The following is a 22,242-nucleotide window of genomic DNA, read 5'->3' on the forward strand; positions in this document are numbered from 1 at the left end:
CGATAAGCTTCTTATTTTCCTCTATCTTCTTGTTATGCGACATTCATCCTCCGCTGTTGCCAATTATGGAAGCTCTTTCCTGTCTTTTTATTTGAACAACTGGATCACCCAAGAACAAAACAACTATATGACATTTTCTGTTCAAACTCTACAGTCACTCTCACTTGTTTGAATGCTAGGAATATGAATTAAGCTTTGAAGAAGAAAAAGGGATGTGACGTCATATGCCACCCAGCTTTAAGGAAGCTATCGGTGGTGTTTCTTTCTGTAATTATCAGTAATTGTTACTATTATTAGTTATAATGAATTAAAGCAACTTTCAGCTACAGAATGATAGCAAAAGCCACAACAAAGAAAAACAACACAACTCAATGATATAAAGCCACAACTTAACTTTAAGCCAAAATTGATGCGGCAGACACAGCAGCGATGCACCGACTTCCGGACTGGCACCCAAACTGTATTTCATGAGAAACAAATACAAATACATGGAAATTAGAAAGCGAGAGGGCATACATGTTTACGTACACCTGGGACGCAGTTGGAACCAGCTTGTCCTTGATACTGACCGTGTTCCAAGAAGACCTGAGCAGGAAGAAGTTCCTGTCCTTGATACTGACCGTGTTCCAAGAAGATTTCAGCAGGAAGAATTTCCTGCCCTTGATACTGATCGTGTTCCAAGAAGTCTTAAGCAGGAAGAAGTTTCTGTCCTTGATACTGACCAGACTTAAGTAGGAAGAAGTTCCTGTCCTTTATACTGACTGTGTTCCAAGAAGACTTAAGCAGGAAGAAGTTCCTGCCTTTGATAGTGACCGTGTTCCAAGAAGACTTAAGCAGGAAGAAGTTCCTGCCTTTGATACTGACCGTGTTCCAAGAAGACTTAAGCAGGAAGAAGTTCCTGCCCTTGATACTGACCGTGTTCCAACAAGACTTAAGCAGGAAGAAGTTCCTGTCCTTGATACTGACCGTGTTCCAAGAAGACTTAAGCAGGAAGAAGTTCCTGCCCTTGATACTGATCGTGTTCCAAGAAGACTTAAGCAGGAAAAAGTTCCTGACCTTGATACTGACTGTGTTCCAAGAAGACTTAAGCAGGAAAAAGTTCCTGACCTTGATACTGACTGTGTTCCAAGAAGACTTAAGCAGGAAGAAGTTCCTGACGTTGATACTGACCGTGTTCCAAGAAGACTTAAGCAGGAAGAAGTTCCTAACCCTTGATACTGACCGTGTTCCGAGAAGACTTAAGCAGGAAGATTTTCCTGCCCTTGATACTGGCCGTGTTCCAAGAAGGCTTAAGCAGGAAGAAGTTCCTGTCCTTGATACTGACCAGACTTAAGCAGGAAGAAGTTCCTGTCCTTTATACTGACTGTGTTCCAAGAAGACTTAAGCAGGAAGAAGTTCCTCTCTTTGATAGTGACCGTGTTCCAAGAAGACTTAAGCAGGGAGAAGTTCCTGTCCTTGATACTGACCAGACTTAAGCAGGAAGAAGTTCCTGTCCTTTATACTGACTGTGTTCCAAGAAGACTTAAGCAGGAAGAACTTCCTGCCTTTGATAGTGACCGTGTTCCAAGAAGACTTAAGCAGGAAGAACTTCCTGCCTTTGATACTGACCGTGTTCCAAGAAGACTTAAGCAGGAAGAACTTCCTGCCTTTGATACTGACCGTGTTCGAAGAAGACTTAAGCAGGAAAAAGTTCCTGCCTTTGATACTGACCGTGTTCCAAGAAGGCTTAAGCAGGAAGAAGTTCCTGTCCTTAATACTGACCAGACTTAAGCATGCAGAAGTTCCTGTCCTTTATACTAACTGTGTTCCAAGAAGACTTAAGCAGGAAGAAGTTCCTGCCTTTGATAGTGACCGTGTTCCAAGAAGACTTAAGCAGGGAGAAGTTCCTGTCCTTGATACTGACCGTGTTCCAAGAAGACTTAAGCAGGAAGAAGTTCCTGCCTTTGATACTGACCGTGTTCCAAGAAGACTTAAGCAGGTAGAAGTTCCTGCCTTTGATACTGACCGTGTTCCAAGAAGACTTAAGCAGGAAGAAGTTCCTGTCTTTGATACTGACCGTGTTCCAAGAAGACTTAAGCAGGGAGAAGTTCCTGCCTTTGATACTGACCGTGTTCCAAGAAGACTTAAGCAGGAAGAAGTTCCTGCCTTTGATACTGACCGTGTTCCAAGAAGACTTAAGCAGGAAGAACTTCCTGCCTTTGATACTGACCGTGTTCGAAGAAGACTTAAGCAGGAAAAAGTTCCTGCCTTTGATACTGACCGTGTTCCAAGAAGGCTTAAGCAGGAAGAAGTTCCTGTCCTTAATACTGACCAGACTTAAGCATGCAGAAGTTCCTGTCCTTTATACTAACTGTGTTCCAAGAAGACTTAAGCAGGAAGAAGTTCCTGCCTTTGATAGTGACCGTGTTCCAAGAAGACTTAAGCAGGGAGAAGTTCCTGTCCTTGATACTGACCGTGTTCCAAGAAGACTTAAGCAGGAAGAAGTTCCTGCCTTTGATACTGACCGTGTTCCAAGAAGACTTAAGCAGGTAGAAGTTCCTGCCTTTGATACTGACCGTGTTCCTAGAAGACTTAAGCAGGAAGAAGTTCCTGTCTTTGATACTGACCGTGTTCCAAGAAGACTTAAGCAGGGAGAAGTTCCTGCCTTTGATACTGACCGTGTTCCAAGAAGACTTAAGCAGGGAGAAGTTCCTGCCTTTGATACTGACCGTGTTCCAAGAAGACTTAAGCAGGAAGAAGTTCCCGCCTTTGATACTGACCGTGTTCCAAGGAGACTTAAGCAGGAAGAAGTTCCCGCCTTTGATACTGACCGTGTTCCAAGAAGACTTAAGCAGGAAGAAGTTCCCGCCTTTGATACTGATCGTGTTCCAAGAAGACTTAAGCAGGGAGAAGTTCCTGCCTTTGATACTGACCGTGTTCCAAGAAGACTTAAGCAGGAAGAAGTTCCTGCCTTTGATACTGACCGTGTTCCAAGAAGACTTAAGCAGGAAGAAGTTCCTGCCTTTGATACTGATCGTGTTCCTAGAAGACTTAAGCAGGAAGAAGTTCCTGCCTTTGATACTGACCGTGTTCCAAGAAGACTTAAGCAGGAAGAAGTTCCCGCCTTTGATACTGACCGTGTTCCAAGAAGACTTAAGCAGGAAGAAGTTCCCGCCTTTGATACTGACCGTGTTCCAAGAAGACTTAAGCAGGAAGAAGTTCCCGCCTTTGATACTGACCGTGTTCCTAGAAGACTTAAGCAGGGAGAAGTTCCTGCCCTTGATACTGACCGTGTTCCAAGAAGACTTAAGCAGGGAGAAGTTCCTGCCTATGATACTGACCGTGTTCCTAGAAGACTTAAGCAGGAAGAAGTTCCTGCCTTTGATACTGATCGTGTTCCAAGAAGACTTAAGCAGGGAGAAGTTCCTGCCTTTGATACTGACCGTGTTCCAAGAAGACTTAAGCAGGAAGAAGTTCCCGCCTTTGATACTGACCGTGTTCCTAGAAGACTTAAGCAGGGAGAAGTTCCTGCCCTTGATACTGACCGTGTTCCAAGAAGACTTAAGCAGGAAGAAGTTCCCGCCTTTGATACTGACCGTGTTCCTAGAAGACTTAAGCAGGGAGAAGTTCCTGCCCTTGATACTGACCGTGTTCCAAGAAGACTTAAGCAGGAAGAAGTTCCTGCCTTTGATACTGATCGTGTTCCTAGAAGACTTAAGCAGGAAGAAGTTCCTGCCTTTGATACTGATCGTGTTCCTAGAAGACTTAAGCAGGAAGAAGTTCCTGCCTTTGATACTGACCGTGTTCCAAGAAGACTTAAGCAGGAAGAAGTTCCTGCCTTTGATACTGATCGTGTTCCTAGAAGACTTAAGCAGGAAGAAGTTCCTGCCTTTGATACTGATCGTGTTCCTAGAAGACTTAAGCAGGAAGAAGTTCCTGCCTTTGATACTGATCGTGTTCCTAGAAGACTTAAGCAGGAAGAAGTTCCTGCCTTTGATACTGACCGTGTTCCAAGAAGACTTAAGCAGGAAGAAGTTCCTGCCTTTGATACTGATCGTGTTCCTAGAAGACTTAAGCAGGAAGAAGTTCCTGCCTTTGATACTGATCGTGTTCCTAGAAGACTTAAGCAGGAAGAAGTTCCTGCCTTTGATACTGACCGTGTTCCAAGAAGACTTAAGCAGGAAGAAGTTCCTGCCTTTGATACTGATCGTGTTCCTAGAAGACTTAAGCAGGAAGAAGTTCCTGCCTTTGATACTGATCGTGTTCCTAGAAGACTTAAGCAGGAAGAAGTTCCTGCCTTTGATACTGACCGTGTTCCAAGAAGACTTAAGCAGGAAGAAGTTCCTGCCTTTGATACTGATCGTGTTCCTAGAAGACTTAAGCAGGAAGAAGTTCCTGCCTTTGATACTGATCGTGTTCCTAGAAGACTTAAGCAGGAAGAAGTTCCTGCCTTTGATACTGACCGTGTTCCAAGAAGACTTAAGCAGGAAGAAGTTCCTGCCTTTGATACTGATCGTGTTCCTAGAAGACTTAAGCAGGAAGAAGTTCCTGCCTTTGATACTGATCGTGTTCCTAGAAGACTTAAGCAGGAAGAAGTTCCTGCCTTTGATACTGATCGTGTTCCTAGAAGACTTAAGCAGGAAGAAGTTCCTGCCTTTGATACTGACCGTGTTCCAAGAAGACTTAAGCAGGAAGAAGTTCCTGCCTTTGATACTGATCGTGTTCCTAGAAGACTTAAGCAGGAAGAAGTTCCTGCCTTTGATACTGATCGTGTTCCTAGAAGACTTAAGCAGGAAGAAGTTCCTGCCTTTGATACTGACCGTGTTCCAAGAAGACTTAAGCAGGAAGAAGTTCCTGCCTTTGATACTGATCGTGTTCCTAGAAGACTTAAGCAGGAAGAAGTTCCTGCCTTTGATACTGATCGTGTTCCTAGAAGACTTAAGCAGGAAGAAGTTCCTGCCTTTGATACTGACCGTGTTCCAAGAAGACTTAAGCAGGAAGAAGTTCCTGCCTTTGATACTGATCGTGTTCCTAGAAGACTTAAGCAGGAAGAAGTTCCTGCCTTTGATACTGATCGTGTTCCTAGAAGACTTAAGCAGGAAGAAGTTCCTGCCTTTGATACTGACCGTGTTCCAAGAAGACTTAAGCAGGAAGAAGTTCCTGCCTTTGATACTGATCGTGTTCCTAGAAGACTTAAGCAGGAAGAAGTTCCTGCCTTTGATACTGATCGTGTTCCTAGAAGACTTAAGCAGGAAGAAGTTCCTGCCTTTGATACTGACCGTGTTCCAAGAAGACTTAAGCAGGAAGAAGTTCCTGCCTTTGATACTGATCGTGTTCCTAGAAGACTTAAGCAGGAAGAAGTTCCTGCCTTTGATACTGATCGTGTTCCTAGAAGACTTAAGCAGGAAGAAGTTCCTGCCTTTGATACTGACCGTGTTCCAAGAAGACTTAAGCAGGAAGAAGTTCCTGCCTTTGATACTGATCGTGTTCCTAGAAGACTTAAGCAGGAAGAAGTTCCTGCCTTTGATACTGATCGTGTTCCTAGAAGACTTAAGCAGGAAGAAGTTCCCGCCTTTGATACTGATCGTGTTCCTAGAAGACTTAAGCAGGAAGAAGTTCCTGCCTTTGATACTGACCGTGTTCCAAGAAGACTTAAGCAGGAAGAAGTTCCTGCCTTTGATACTGATCGTGTTCCTAGAAGACTTAAGCAGGAAGAAGTTCCTGCCTTTGATACTGATCGTGTTCCTAGAAGACTTAAGCAGGAAGAAGTTCCTGCCTTTGATACTGACCGTGTTCCAAGAAGACTTAAGCAGGAAGAAGTTCCTGCCTTTGATACTGATCGTGTTCCTAGAAGACTTAAGCAGGAAGAAGTTCCTGCCTTTGATACTGACCGTGTTCCAAGAAGACTTTAAGCAGCTCCAATGTTTGTGCCACATGTTGAAAGACTTCCTCATGTTGTGTGAACATGAATCAGTCAGTGCCAGGCTGGCTGCCTCTCAGCTCTCAGTCTATTAATAACTGTCTACCACTGGGATCTTTCTGCTCACCATGACTCCAAATATTTGTCTTTCCACCCGTGGCTGCTCCCACATCAGCTACCAAAATCTCAGCGCCTGCCTTCATTTACCACAGGGCCTCAGTCTTCATTGACCACAGGACCTCAGTCTTCATTTACCACAGGGCCTCAAACTATCAGTCTGCCGGCCTTTCTACTTGAGAGTTCGTGTCATAGAAAGCTCAGACAGATTGAATATTTGATGGCACTCTTGAATCCAAAAGTACAATAACATCAAATATAAATAACAAAAATGTAAAGAGCAACTTCCTTCCTTCCTTTACTAGAATTATCACCTTCATGCCTCCTTTCATTTCTCCCTTCCGTCTTTCCTTCATTCCTTTGTTGTCTTTTCTCTTGCTTCTTTCCTTCCTTCCATCTTTCTTTAATTTCTATTTTCTTTCCTTTACTAGAATTGTCACCCTTATTTTTTCTCCTTCATGGCTCCTTTCATTTCTCCCTTCCTTCTTTTCTTCATTCCTTCGTTGTCTTTTCTCTTGTCTTTCCTTCCTTTCTACCTTCCTCCCTACCGTCTTTTCATCCTTCTTCTTTTCCTTCCTTCTTTCCTAGCTCCCTTCTTTCCTTCCTTGCTTCCTTCTTTAATTTCTCTTTTCCTTTCTTTACTAGCATTATCACCCGATTCTTACTTCTTTGCTTCCTTCCTTCTTTCCTCTCTTCATTCCTTAATTCCTTCCTTCCTTTTTCCCTTCTGTTCCTCCTTCCTTCATTCCTAACTTCCTCTTTTCTTTCTTCCTATGTTCCTTCTTAGCTCCCCTTCTTCTTTCCGTCATTCCTTCCTTTCTTTACAAGCATAATCGCCCGATTCTTCCTTCCTTCTTTATTCTTTTCCTTCTTTCCTTCATTCCTTCCTTCCTTCCTTCTTAGCTCCTCTTCTTCTTTCCTTCATTCCTTCCTTTCTTTACCAGCATAATCACCGTAATCTCCCTTCCTTCTTTCTTCTCTTCCTTCTTTACTTCCTTCCTTCTTTCTTCTCTTCCTTCTTTACTTCCTTCCTTTCTCCCTTCCGTTCTTCTTTCATTCCTATCTTCTTTCTTTCCTCCCCTTCTTATTTCTTTCCTTTTTGCCTTTCCTATTTTACTTCCTTCCTACATTTCTTCTTTCCGTCCTTCCTTTATTCCTTCCTCCCTTTTTTCCTTCATTCCTTCCTTTCTTTACCTGCAAATTCACCCGATTCGTCCTTCTTTCTTTTCTTCATTCCTTCCTTCCTTCCTTCCTTCTTAGCTTCTCTTCTTCTTTCCTTCATTCCTTCGTTTCTTTACCAGCATAATCACCGTAATCTCCCTTCCTTCTTTCTTGTCTTCCTTCTTTCTTCTCTTCCTTCTTTCTTCTCTTTCTTCTTTCTCCCTTCCGTCCGTCATTCCTTCCTATCTTCTTTCTTTCCTCCCCTTCTCATATCCTTCCTTTTTGCCTTTCCTATTTTTCTTCCTTCCTTCATTTCATCCTTCCTTCCATCCTTCCTTTCTTCCTTCCATCCTTTTTTCCTTCATTCCTCCTTTTCTCTACCTGCATAATCACCCAATTCTTCCTTCCTTCCTTCCTTCCTTCTTAGCTTCTCTTCTTCTTTTCTTCATTCTTTCCTTTCTTTACCAGCATAATCACCTGATTCTTCCTTCCTTATTTCTTCTCTTCCTTCTTTCCTTCCTTCTTCCCTTGCTACCTTCCTTCCTTCCTCCCTTCCGTCCTTCATTCCTTCTTATCGTCATTCTTTCCTCCCCTTGTTATTTCCTTCCTTTTTGCCTTTCCTATTTTACTTCCTTCCTTCATTTTTTCTTACCATCCTTCCTTTCTTCCTCCCATCCTTTTTTCCTTCATTCCTTCCTTTCTTTACCTGCATAATCACCCGATTCTTCCTTCCTTCCTTCCTTCCTTTCTCCCTTCCGTCCTTCATTCCTTCCTATCTTCCTTCTTTCCTCCCCTTCTTATTTCCTTCCAGTTTGCCTTTCCTTCTACCTTACTTCCTTCCTTCCTTTCTTCTTTCCATCCTTCCTTTCTTCCTTCCGTCCTTTTTCCTTCATTCCTTCCTTTCTTTACCTGCATATTCACCCGATTCTTCCTTCCTTCCTTCTTTCTCCTCTTTCTTCTTTCCTTCCCTCCTTCGTATCTTCCTTCTTTCCTCCCCTTCTTATTTATTTTCCTTTCTGACTTTCCATCTTTCCTTTCTTCCTTCCTTCCTTTCTTTAACAGCATAATCAGCAATTTCTTCTTTCTTTCCTCCCTTCCTTCTAGCCTCTCTTCCTTCCTTCCTTCCTTCCTTCTTTCCTTTCCTGTCTTCCCATCACCAGAGGTTCTACATGACAAAACCCTCTGAGGATATGAAAATAAAATAACTAGACTGATTGTTTGTGACCAGTCCATGATACAAGCTGTACACTGACTACTCTACATTGTTGCAAGGTATGCTTTCTTTAGTGAAATATTAGGTGAGTGGTGTAGGTGTGTGTTGGTTAGGTGGTGTTGACACAACATGTTTAAAAGTGTGGACTTCAAATGCTGTTTAAACAATGCAGTCAAAGCCGATATATGATCAATAATATTCATCTTTGTGTTACTATTTTGACTTGTTGGATGCACTTTAGGTGCTGGACAGAAGCAGAAGGTTGCAAAGTAAAAGTATCAGCAGACAATATGAAGTTAATGGGTGATGATGTCATTAAAAACAACATTCATGAAAGTGAGCGCTGCTTTTAAAGTTGATCTTGCCTTCCAACTGGCTGACTGGTGTGCACAAACTGTAGGTCATCCACAGCCCAAATCGAAAGTGAAACTAAGCATTGCTTGCACGTTGACTTTGTCATAAGGAGAATGGGTGATGATAGAGGATTTTTTTTGTTGACATGTTTTTTTCTCATTAGTGGAAAGTTGATTCTGGATTGTTTTGTTTATGATTATGTTTAGTGTGTGTGCCTCACACTAAGAAGGTCCTGGTTTCTGAGTCTTTCTGTGTAGAGTTTGCATGTTCTCCCCCGGCTTCCTCCCACCTCCAAAGATGTGCACCTGGGGATAGGCCCCTCCCACCTCCAAAGACATGCACCTGGGGATAGGCCCCTCCCACCTCCAAAGACGTGCACCTGGGGATAGGTTGATTGGCAACACTAAATGGTCCCTAGTGTGTGAATGTTGTCTGTCTATCTGTGTTGACCCTGTGATGAGTTGGTGACTTGTCCAGGGTGTACCCCGCCTTCCGCCCGAATGCAGCTGAGATAGGCTCCAGCACCCCCCGCGACTCCGAGAGGGACAAGCGGTAGAAAATGAATGGATGGATGTTTATGATGCCATTTACTGTAACAACAAGCGACATTCACAGACAGTCCCATTATAATGTGTTAATGAGCAAGGACAAACAGTTAGCACCACTAATTAAAAAAAGTGGTTCATGTTCCTTCTTTTCTCCCCTTCTTCTTTCCTTCATCCTTCCTTTTTTTCTTTAGCAGCATAATCACCCAACTCTTCTTTTTTCTCCCTCCCTTCATTGCTTCCTTTCTTCCTTGCTTATTTCCTTCCTTCCTTTCTCCTTTCCTTTTTCCATCCCTCTGTCTGTTCTTACTTTATTTTTTCCTTCTTTCCTCTCCTTCTTTCCTACCGTCCTACTTTACTTTCTTCGTTCCTTGTTTCTTCCTTACTTCTTTTCTTTCTTCCTTCATCCTTCCTCTTTTCCTTCTTTCCTCCCATTCTACCTTCCTTCCGTCTTTTACCAGCATTCCTTACTTATTTTCTCCCTTCCTTTCTCCTTCCCATCTTTCCTTGTTTCCTTCCTTATTTTGCCCCTTCCTTTCTTTCTTCCTTCCATCTTTCCTTATTCCCTTCTTTATTTTCGCTCTTCCTTTCTCCTTCCCATCTTTCCTTGTTTCCTTCCTTATTTTCTCCCTTTCTTTCTCCCTCCCATATTTCCTTGTTTCCTTCCTTATTTGGTCCCTTCCTTTCTTCCTTTCATCTTTCCTTGCATCCTTCCTTATTTTGTCCCTTCCTTTCTTCCTTCCATCTTTCCTTATTCCATTCTTTATTTTCGCTCTTCCTTTCTCCCTCCCATCTTTCCTTGTTTCCTTCCTTATTTTCTCCCTCCCATCTTTCCTTGTTTCCTTCCTTATTTTCTCCCTTCCATCTTTTTTTGTTTCCTTCCTTATTTTCTCACTTCCTTTCTCCTTCCCATCTTTCCTTGTTTCCTTCCTTATTTTCTCCCTTCTATCGTTCCTTGTTTCCTTCCTTATTTTATCCCCCCCATCTTTCCTTGTTTCCTTCCTTATTTTATCCCTCCCATCTTTCCTTGTTTCCTTCCTTATTTGGTCCCTTCCGTTCTTCCTTTCATCTTTCCTTGCTTCCTTTCTTATTTTGTCCCTTCCTTTCTTCCTTCCATCTTTCCTTATTCCCTTCTTTATTTTCGCTCTTCCTTTCTCCCTCCCATCTTTCCTTGTTTCCTTCCTTATTTTCTCCCTTCCATCTTTCCTTGTTTCCTTCCTTATTTTCTCCCTTCCATCTTTCCTTGTTTCCTTCCTTATTTTCTCCCTTCCATCTTTCCTTGTTTCCTTCCTTATTTTCTCCCTTCCATCTTTTTTTGTTTCCTTCCTTATTTTCTCACTTCCTTTCTCCTTCCCATCTTTCCTTGTTTTCTTCCTTATTTTCTCCCTTCTATCTTTCCTTGTTTCCTTCCTTATTTTCTCCCTTTCTTTCTCCCTCCCATTTTTCCTTGTTTCCTTCCTTATTTTCTCCCTTCCTTTCTCACCTCCCATCTTTCCCTGTTTCCTTCCTTATTTTCTCCCTTCCTTTCTCCCTTCCATCTTTCCTTGTTTCCTTCCTTTCTTCTGCCCTTTCTTCCTTCTTTCCTCCCTTCCTATACCTTCATGTTTCCCTTATGTCCTTTCTTCCTTCCTTCTTCACTGTTTCCATTCCGTCCTTCTTTCCTTGTGTAGGAGACTTCTTTTCTCCCTTTTGTCCTTCCCTTCTTCTTTTCTTTCTTTTTTCATCCTTCCTCTTTTCCTTCTTTCCTCCCTTTCTACCTTCTTTCCTTTTTTTACCAGCATTCCTTCCTTATTTTGTCCCTTCCTTTCTCCTTCCCATATTTCCTTGTTTCCTTCCTAATTTTGTCCCTTCCTTTATCCCTCCCATCTTTCCTTGTTTCCTTCCTTATTTTATCCCTCCATCCTTCCTTGTTTCCTTCCTTTCTTATGCCCTTTCTTCCTCATTTCCTCCTGTCCTATACTTCATGTTTCCCTTATGTCCTTTCTTTCTTCCTTCCTAGCTGCTTCCCTTCCTTCCTTCCTTCCTTCCTTCCTTGTGTAGGAGCCTTCTATTAGTCAGACACTTCATGTCAGGTGTTTCTTCTCCTTATCACAAACTGACATCTGCTTCACAATGGAATTCAACTTTCTTCTCAAAGCACCGCAGCTCCCCAGTGCCGACAGCACTCATGCATCCCCAAAACCAGCACCATGCATGACTGTACATGAGCCACCATCATATTGCTCCTCACTATGGAACCAGTTTTAGTTAAATACAGTCCTGGTCAAAAGTTGACATACACGTGTAAAGAACATCATGTCATGGCTGTCTTCAGTTTACAATCATTTCTACAACTCTTATTTCTTTGTGATGTAGTGATTGGAGCACATACTTGTTGCTCACAAAAAACATTCATGAAGTTTGGTTCTTTTATGAATTTATTATGGCTCTACTGAAAATGTGAGCAAATGTGCTGGGTCAAAAGTATACATACAGCAATGTTAATATTTGCTTACATGTCCCTTGGCAAGTTTACCTGCAATAAGGCGCTTTTGGTAGCCATCCACAAGCTTCTGCTTGACCACTTGACCACTCCTCTTGACAAAATTGGTGCAGTTCAGCTAAATGTGTTGGTTTTCTGACATGGACTTGTTTCTTCAGCATTGTCCACACGTTTAAGTCAGGACTTTGGGAAGGCCATTCTAAAACCTTCATTCTAGCCTGACCAAACTTCATGAATGTTTTTTGTGAGCAACAAGTATGTGCTCCAATCACTACATCACAACAAAATAAGGGTTGTAGAAATGATTGGAAACTCAAGACATGAGTCATGAGTGGGCTGCCCCGCCCACTCAAGTCCTCATTGGTGGAGCAAAAGCTTTACACGTTTCTCTTGTAATCTTCATTTCATAAAACCAACCACTAATCTTTCTGCAGCTCACTATTCTTTTATTAGTATCTAGATCATTTATTTTGGTATCCTCACTGAGGGTTTGGTCATGTCCAGTGATGAGTGGGAGTGGGAGTGTGACACACCTGTTAGCCACTCACACCTGACACCCTGTAACACAAACATGTCCAGTGATGAGTGGGAGTGGGAGTGTGACACACCTGTTAGCCACTCACACCTGACACCCTGTAACACAAACATGTCCAGTGATGAGTGGGAGTGGGAGTGTGACACACCTGTTAGCCACTCACACCTGACACCCTGTAACACAAACATGTCCAGTGATGAGTGGGAGTGGGAGTGTGACACACCTGTTAGCCACTCACACCTGACACCCTGTAACACAAACATGACACCAGCTAATTTGGCAGAGTTTGTTGCCGTGTTTTAGACATGAACGTCTCATTGTTTGTGACCAGTCCATGATACAAGCTGTACACTGACTACTCTACATTTTTGCAAGGTATGCTTTCTTCCATCCTTCATTCCTTCCTATCTTCCTTCTTTCCTCCGCTTCTTATTTCCTTCCTTTTTGCCTTTCCTATTTTACTTCCTTCCTTCATTTCTTATTTCCATCCTTCCTTTCTTCCTTCCATCCTTTTTCCTTCATTCCTTCCTTTCTTTACCAGCATAATCACCCGATTCTTCCTTCCTTCCTTCCTTCTTTCTTCTCTTCCTTCTTTCCTTCCTTTCTTCCTTCCGTCCTTCATTCCTTCCTATCTTCCTTCTTTCCTCCCCTTCTTATTTCCTTCCAGTTTGCCTTTTCTCCTACCTTACTTACTTCCTTCCTTCCTTTCTTCTTTCCATCCTTCCTTTCTTCCTTTTATCCTATTTTCCTTCATTCCTTCCTATCTTTACCTGCATATTCACCCGCTTCTTCCTTCCTTCCTTCATTCTTTCCTTCCTTTCTTTACCTGCATATTCACCCGATTCTTCCTTCCTTCCTCCTTCCTTCATTTTTTCTTTCCATCCTTCCTTTCTTCCTTCCATCCTTTTTCCTTCATTTCTTCCTATCTTTATCTGCATATTCACCCGCTTCTTCCTTCCTTCCTTCTTCTTTCATCTCTTCCTTCTTTCTTTCCTTCCTTTCTCCCTTCCGTCCTTCATTCCTTCCTATCTTCCTTCTTTCCTCCCCTTCTTATTTCCTTCCAGTTTGCCTTTCCTCCTACCTTCCTTCCTTCCTTTCTTTTTTCCATCCTTCCTTTCTTCATTCCATCCATCCTTTTTTCCTTCATTCCTTCACCTGCATATTCACCCGATTCTTCCTTCCTTCCTTCATTTCTTCTTTCCGTCCTTCCTTCCTTTTTTCATCCCATCCTTTTTTCCTTCATTCCTTCCTTTCTTTCTTTACCAGCATAATCACCCGATTCTTCCTTCCTTCCTTCTTCCTTCTTTCCTTCCTTCCTTACTTCCTTCCTTTCTCCCTTCCGTTCTTCATTCCTTCATATATTCCTTCTTTCCTCCCCTTCTTATTTCCTTCCAGTTTGCCTTTCCTCCTACCTTACTTCCTTCCTTCCTTTCTTCTTTCCATCCTTCCTTTCTTCCTCCCATCTTTTTTTCCTTAATTCCTTCCTTTCTTTACCTGCATAATCACCCGATTCTTCCTTCCTTCCTTCCTTTCTCCCCTTCGTCCTTCATTCCTTCCTATCTGCCATCTTTCCTCCCCTTCTTATTTCCTTCCAGTTTGCCTTTCCTCCTACCTTTCTTCCTTCCTTCCTTTCTTCTTTCCATCCTTCCTTTCTTACTTCCATCCCTTTTTCCTTCCTTCCTTCCTTTCTTTACCAGCATATTCACCCGATTTTTCCTACATTCCTTCTTTCTTCTCTTTCTTCTTTCCTTCCTTCCTTTCTCCCTTCCATCCTTCATTATTTCCTATCTTCCTTCTTTCCTCCCCTTATTATTTATTTTCCTTTCTGCCTTTCCATCCTTCCTTTCTTCCTTCCATGCTTTTTTCCTTCCTTCCTTCCTTCCTTTCTTTACCAGCATAATCAGCAATTTCTTTTTTCTTTCCTCCCTTCCTTCTAGCCTCTCTTCCTTCCTTCCTTCCTTCCTCATTTCCTTTCCTGTCTTCCCATCACCAGAGGTTCTACATGACAAAACCCTCTGAGGATATGAAAATAAAATAACTAGACTGATTGTTTGTGACCAGTCCATGATACAAGCTGTACACTGACTACTCTACATTGTTGCAAGGTATGCTTACTTTAGTGAAATATTAGGTGAGTGGTGTAGGTGTGTGTTGGTTAGGTGGTGTTGACACAACATGTTTAAAAGTGTAGACTTCAAATGCTGTTTAAACAATGCAGTAAAAGCCGATATGTGATCAATAATATTCATCTTTGTGTTACTATTTTGACTTGTTGGATGCACTTTAGGTGCTGGACAGCAGCAGAAGGTTGCAAAGTATCGGCAGGCAATAAAACAATAACAAAGTTAATGGTGGCTGCCTGGCTTTAAAGATGAATAATTGTGTTATTAATAAGTTAATTAGACAATATTTGCATTTTGTAAATGAAGTTTATAGGTGATGATGTCATTAAAAACAACATTCATGTAAGTGAGCGCTGCTTTTAAAGTTTATGTGGCCTTCCAACTGGCTGACTGGTGTGCACAAACTGTAGGTCATCCACACAGCCCAAATCCAACGTGAAACTAAGCATCGCTTGCACGTTGCCTCTGTCCAGAAACGTAAGAAGAATGGGTGTGTCATGATCCGTTGCCCAGATCATGTTCTTGTTTAGTTAAAGACTCCCTTAGTTCTGTTTTCAGCACCCCTGGGTTTGTGTTTTAGTTGCCATGAGTGATGATTATTTTCACCTGCCTCTGATTAGTGTTGTGGACGCTCACCTGTGCCCGGGTAATAATCAGAGAGATACTTATTCCTGCTTTTTGCCACACTCAGTCTGGCTGACGTATACCTTTTGAATTCCTCTTCTAAGCTCTAAGTATCCTGACTGATTTACGGACGATAAATCATTTTCTTACCTGCACACTGCCTCCAGAGTTCCATCTGCATCTTGGGAGAACGATCCACGCATTAACATTAACCCGCCGTGACAGGGTGATGATAGAGGATTTTTTGTTGACATGATTTTTTCTCATTTGTGCATAGTTCATTTTGGATTGTTGTGTTTATGATGCCATGTACTGTAACAACAAGCTACATTCACAGACAGTCCCATTATAATGTGTTCATGAGCGAGGGCAAACAGTTAGCACCATGTATTCATGGCAGGCCGCCACTGATACGTTCAAGTTAAAGTACCAATGATTGTCACACACACACACTAGGTGTGGCAAAATTATTCTCTGCATTTGACCCATCACCCTTGATCACCCCCTGGGAGGTGAGGGGAGCAGTGGGCAGCAGCAGTGGCCGTGCCCGGGAATCATTTTTGGTGATTTAACCCCCAATTCCAACCCTTGATGCTGAGTGCCAAGCAGGGAAGGTAATGGGTCCCATTTTTATAGTCTTTGGTTTGAACTCACGACCTACCGATCTCAGGGCGGACTATAAAAAAAGGGTTGTAATCAGACCATATCTTCGGTAAAAAGGTAAAAATTCCATCAAATATACCAAAAATATGGTCTGATTACAAGAAAATTTGAAAAAGTAGATAATAAAAATAATTTATTTCCTACCGCTTGTCCCTCTCGGGTTTGTGGTGGTGCTGGAGTCTATCTGAGCGGCGGAAAAGCTCGGTTGGTAGAGTGGCCGTGCCAGCAACTTGAGAGTTCCAGGTTCGATCCCCGCTTCCGCCATCCTAGTCACTGCCGTAGTGTCCTTGGACAAGACACTTTACCCACCTGCTCCCAGTGCCACCCACACTGGGTTAAATGTAACTTAGATATTGAGTTTCACTCTGTAAAAGCGCTTTGAGTCACTAGAGAAAAACGCTATATAAATATAATGCACTACAGCACACATACGAGAAATACAAGTTAAATGCATTTGAAATAGTATACCTCCATCTTTATTATTGTATTGTCATTACATCAGTGGTTCATTTGGTCTACAAAATAATGGCAATAATATAGTTTATCTGCAATATATCGTGGAGCAACATGTGTTATGGATCCTACAGAACTACTCCACACACACTAAGAAGGAAATAAACCTAAGAGCATCTTTGATTGTAAAAGCAGCTGCCTTGTTCTGAAGCTGAGGATGTGTTGGAGGAAGTGCAGCCACACCTGTCTGGAGCTACGTTATGATTTAGATCAACGCAAGACTTTTATAGCTTCTTGTCTGGCAGCTGGTTGTTAAGCTGTCATTTGTGTCCTTCAGTATCTAGTCCCGCCTCTTTGGCAAGCGCACCCTGATGTCATGTCATCCCAATCCAGTGGTTCATTCATCTCTGACAATTACATTCACAATTTCTCTTATCAGGGTCATTTCTTGTTGGCCATTAAGTTGAACAACCATGAGACTAGAAATGTCCGATAATAATAATTACTGATTCCGATATCAACTTATACCGATATATACAGTTGTGGAATGAACACATTATTATGCCTAATTTTGTTGTGATGCCCCGCTGGATGCATTAAACAATGTAACAAGGTTTTCCAAAATAAATCAACTCAAGTTATGGAAAAAAATGCCAACATGGCACTGCCATATTTATTATTGAAGTCACAAAGTGCATTATTTTTTTTAACATGCCTCAAAACAGCAGCTTGGAATCTGGGACATGCTCTCCCTGAGAGAGCATGAGGAGGTTGAGAGGGGGGGGGGGGGTGTAGCGGGGGGTGTACATTGTAGCGTCCCGGAAGAGTTAGTGCTGCAAGGGGTTCTGGGTATTTGTTCTGTTGTGTTTATGTTGTGTTATGGTGCGGATGTTCTCACGAAATGTGTTTGTCATTCTTGTTTGGTGTGGGTTCACAGCGTGGCGCATATTTGTAACAGTGTTAAAGTTGTTTATACGGCAGTGTCAGTGTGACCTGTATGGCTGTTGACCAAGTATGCGTTGCATTCACTCGTGTGTGTGAAAAGCCGTAGATATTATGTGACTGGGCCGGCACGCAAAGGCAGTTAATTCCTATACGACATATTTCTGCTCAAACTCATAATGGATCTGTCCCGATATGTACTCATCTACACGATGTACATAACTTTAAAAAAATATAAACTATCAAAATATGTCAGACCCACTCGACATCCATTGCTTTCGGTCTCCCCTAGAGGGGGGGGTTACCCACATATGCGGTCCTCTCCAAGGTTTCTCATAGTCATTCACATCGACGTCCCACTGGGGTGAGTTTTTCCTTGCCCGTATGTGGGGTCTACCGAGGATGTCGTTGTGGCTTGTGCAGCCCTTTGAGACACTTGTGATTTAGGGCTATATAAATAAACATTGATTGATTGATTGATTGATTGATGTAAAAATAGAGATAAAGGCATCATGTAATAACTAAAAGGCTGACAAGTTGATGTTATTAAAGAATTTAAAAAACTGATATTTGTCTATAAATATGTGGATAACGTTTATCTATAGTCTTTTTATTAGACATTACAAATGACATGATGGTATTACATTCACAACCCAACACTGATTTAATTAACAATCAGTAATCATGATTTCAATACTGATAACAATAATCTTATATATATATATATGTATGTATGTATATATATATATATATATATATATATATATATATATATATATATATATGCTCCGTTATTGATTGAAGTAAAGTGTGAATGTCATTAAAACAGTTAGCGCCATCTTTTGACACTTCTTCCACTCCCGTCCTTGCACGCTACACCGCTACAACAAAGATGACGGGGAGAAGACGCTGTGGAAGGTGAGCCACGTAAATAAGACCGCCCACAAAACGGCGCATCCTGAAGCGACTGTCAGAAAGCGACTTGAAGATGATCTGTAAAACATCATCCATGCAACATTTTGACCAAAGAACCACCATTACATGTTATGTAGACCACAAGGAAGTCTTTTACATTTAGAAAAAAAAAATAATAATATGACCCCTTAAATGCGCCCTATAATCCGGTGCGCCTTATATATGAAAAAAGATTAAAAATAGACCATTCATCGGTAGTGCGCTTTATGGTCCGGAAAATGTGTTCAAAATACATGTACAGTGAATATACATGTATGACTGTTACATCATAAAACATGTTTGTGTGCAACATATCACAATAATACTTCATAGAAAAACATGTTTTGATCAAGTTCGGATGATTTGTTGGCTGTGAGAAAAGAAGAGGAGGAAGTTATTTGTGAAAAAATAAAAGTTTAGAGGAAGACAAAGGATAATTGCTCGTTAGAGAAAGAGCGTGTGTTGAACGAGGCGTGTAGAATTAATGGCTGTCGTCCTTTTCTTTTATCATCATTCTTCACATTCCATCACTTTTCTGTGAGCACTGAGGCCTGATAGGACTTGCTTGCTTGCCATTTTCCGTCACCAAATGGGTAATTTCCAAATTGCTCAAGCAGGCAGGATTGTTGCGCCAGTCCTTTCGGGACTTATGCAGATCCCAGATACACAACAGCAGGTAGCAATAGGTAAGAATCAGAATCACAAATACTTTATCAATCCCTGAGGGGGAAATTAAGATTTTCAGCACAATCCAATTCAAGAGCAGACAAACATTACAGGGAGACAGAACCGGATCAAAATGACAGGGAGACAGAACAGGATCAAACATTACAGGGAGACAGAACAGGATCAAAATGACAGGGAAACAGAACAGGATCAAACATTACAGGGAGACTGAACAGGATCGCTGACAGATCTGACAACTTCCGGCGCCACTTACAAAAAAGGTGAGAAACCGGTAAATGCTGGGGGGGGAGAAAAAAATATTCAGTCCAAGCCTGGGCCCCTGGAGAGGGGGTCCAGACTGACGCCAAGGGAAAAAATAACCTCATAGCCATAGCACACATAAACATGTGTTTAAGAGGGAAGCATCAAACATCAGAGGACATTAAAGACATTAAAAGATTAAAGATTAAAGTACCAATGATTGTCACACACACACTAGATGTGGTGAAATTTGTCCTCTGCATTTGTCCCATCCCCTTGGGGAGCAGTGGGCAGCAGCGGCGCCACGCCCGGGAATCATTTTGGTGATTTAACCCCCAACTCCAACCCTTGATGCTGAGTGCCAAGCAGGGAGGGAAACGGGTCCCATTTTTATAGTCTTTGGTATGACTCGGCTGGGATTTGAACTCCAACCTACCGATCTCAGGGCGGACACTCTAACCACTATGCCAAGAGCATAGCTGATGCAACCAGCCACTTCTACATACAGCTACAAAAAAATTATAAAAACATATACATTGTGGTGGCCTCTGTGGTGTTCCAAGCCATCGTCTGCTGGGGTGGGGGGAGCATGGCCAGAGACAGGAGCAGACCCAACAAAGCAACCGAGAGAGCCGACTCCACTCTCGGCCAGTGTCCGGTCGAGCGAGGATACTTCCAAGGAGACCGAGGTGTCCGATACCTGCTCATTCAGCCAAGACACTGTGAAGATTGTCCGTCCCGGCGCTCAGCGCCAGCGCCGCAGTCCTGTCTCTTCATCCGCATCTCCTCCAGTCTCTCCAAATGGACTCTGGTGTGGCAGAGACCCAGCAGCTGGTCTCCATGGCCAAAAGTCTCCTGGGAGGCAGATCCAGAAGCACCGCACAAAAAAGCACCGCAGAAGTCACGAAAGTGCCACCCCTTGTCACACAGTCCCAAAGGGTCCCCAGCCAAAAAAGAAAAGTTGGTTTTGCAATTTAGGTCCCCTTTAAGTGTCAACTTACAGTACATCACAGTCATAGGAACAGAACTGGTACGCGGGCCGAGGATCTTTTCTTCATGGTAAAAGTAAATATTTTTTTGTACCTTTTGTGTTCCTGATGTTTCCCTCTTGTTTTCATGTGTTTTTGGCCTTTTGGTTGGGACCCTTTGGGACTGTGTGACAAGGGGTGCCACTTTGGTGACTTCTGCGCTGCTTTTTTGTGGACTTGTGGATCTGCCTCCCGGGAGCCTTTTGGCCGTGGAGACCAGCTGCTGGGTCTCTGCCACACCAGAGTCCGTTTGGAGAGACTGGAGGAGATGCGGATGAAGAGCAGACAAGCTTCACAGTGTCTTGGCTGAATCAGCAGGTATCGGATGCCTCGGTCTCCTTAGACGCATCCTCGCTCATCCATGCGGACTGCACACTGGGTGGAGGGTAGAGTCGGATCTCTTGGTTGCTTTGTTGGGTCTGCTCCTGTCTCTGGCCATGCTCCCCCCACCCCAGCAGATGATGGCGTGGAACACCGCGGAGGCCACCACAGTGGATATGTTTTTATTTTTGTTGTTGTTTTACTTTTGTAGCTTTATGTAGAAATGGCTGGTTGCATCAGCTCTGCTCTTTTAATGTCTTTAATGTCCTTTGTGTTCTTAGATGTTTGATGTTACCCTCTTACACACATGTTTATGTGTGCTATGGCTATGAGGTTTTTTTCCTCCTCCTCCAGGTTTCTCACCTTTTTTGTAAGGGGCGCCGGAAGTTGGCAGACCCTGCCGCGATCCTGTTCTGTCTCCCTGTAATGTTTGTCTGCTCTTGAATGGGATTGTGCTGAAAATCTTAATTCACCCTCTGGGATTATTAAAGTATTTCTGATTCTGATATTATTTTGGTAGAAACATAGGCGGTCCTTTTTCCATAGCTCTTCCAACTTTCCATCAGGCTGAAGATCTCCCTGAATGTTATCAGCGATCATCTTGCTTCTTCGCCAGACGTGTGTTGGAATGTGAAAGAGTGGAGGAAGACAACCGAGTGGACATGGAACTACAGAGTTAGCATCTCTGCTTCTTTTCTGTTTCTAAATCTTTCAGACGTTCTTTTTTTTCATGTGGGGGAGTGCAAGTCCAAAGGCCTTTTGTATGTTGTCTCCTAGCAATGCCTGCAGATCTTTTACTGGCAGTGCTTAAAGCCTCTTGGATTGACACCACTTTACCGGCTGCTTTTTTACATGCAAAAGAGGAAGTACACATTTGTTGACAGGAAGTTTCTTTGGAATAATTTTCCCACGACTTTCAATAGAGGGTTAGGGTTAGGGTTAGGGTTACCCTAATAACAATTGCATTGATTGAGTGACAAGTCTGTTACTTCGGGGCGAGGCGTCCGATGAACGTCATCTGGAATTCTCCTCAAACGACATCTCTGACATCTTTCCTCTTGTGTTCCAGGTTATGTCCACAAGAACTGCTGAGAGGTCAAGAGGTGGTCCGCCTCTGTAAGACACTCCAGAAAACAAATGGTGAGTTGTCAAAATGCTCATTAGGTCTCCAATAAAAGTGCATTTACAGAGGATTCGGTGTAGTCTGCATAGTTTACAAAGCTGGTTCCTGGTTCACGGGGAGTTCAATACCTTTGAACATTTTTTCTTTCTTTCAGGCAAAATGTTCATGTGACGCTGATTAAAAAAATCAGGGATTAGGCCATAAATACAAAAGTAATCAGACCCTCAAGGCGATCATGCCACTGTATACAATTCAACCTACAAAACCCAAATCCAGTGAAGTTGGCACGTTGTGTAAATGGTAAATAAAAACAGAATACAATGATTTGCTAATCCTTTTCAACTTATATTCAATTGAATAGACTGCAAAGACAAGATACTTAACGTTCGAACTGGAAAACTTGGTTATTTTTTGCAAATATTAGCTCATTTGGAATTTGATGCCTGCAACATGTTTCAAAAAAGCTGGCACAAGTGGCAAAAAGACTGAGAATGTTGAGGAATGCTCATCAAACACTTTTTTGGAACATCCCACAGGTGAACAGGCTAATCGGGAACAGGTGGGTGCCATGATTGGGTATAAAAGCAGCTTCCATGAAATGCTCAGTCATTCACAAACAAGGATGGGGCGAGGGTCACCACTTTGTCAACAAATGCGTGAGCAAATCGTCCAACAGTTTAAGAACAACATTTCTCAACCAGCTATTGCAAGGAATTTACGGATTTCACCATCTATGGTTTGTAATATCATCTAAAGGTTCAGAGAATCTGGAGAAATC

General features: G+C 42.5%; 1 protein-coding gene across 4 annotated transcripts in view; it reads left to right on the forward strand.

Moving 5' to 3' along the window:
* The window catches only part of plxnb1b (plexin b1b), a 198,064-nt gene that overhangs the window by 76,562 nt on the left and 99,260 nt on the right, over positions 1–22,242 (forward strand). For 3 of the 4 annotated variants that reach the window (XM_062037858.1, XM_062037861.1, XM_062037860.1), the window contains one exon: positions 21,411–21,481. The gene's annotated coding sequence lies outside the window, so the exon portion shown is untranslated. Of the gene's footprint in view, positions 1–21,409; positions 21,482–22,242 lie in introns of all 4 variants that reach the window. The other variant, XM_062037859.1, reaches the window with a different exon arrangement.

Source organism: Entelurus aequoreus, linkage group LG26, assembly GCF_033978785.1.
Source record: "Entelurus aequoreus isolate RoL-2023_Sb linkage group LG26, RoL_Eaeq_v1.1, whole genome shotgun sequence".
NCBI lineage: Eukaryota > Metazoa > Chordata > Actinopteri > Syngnathiformes > Syngnathidae > Entelurus > Entelurus aequoreus.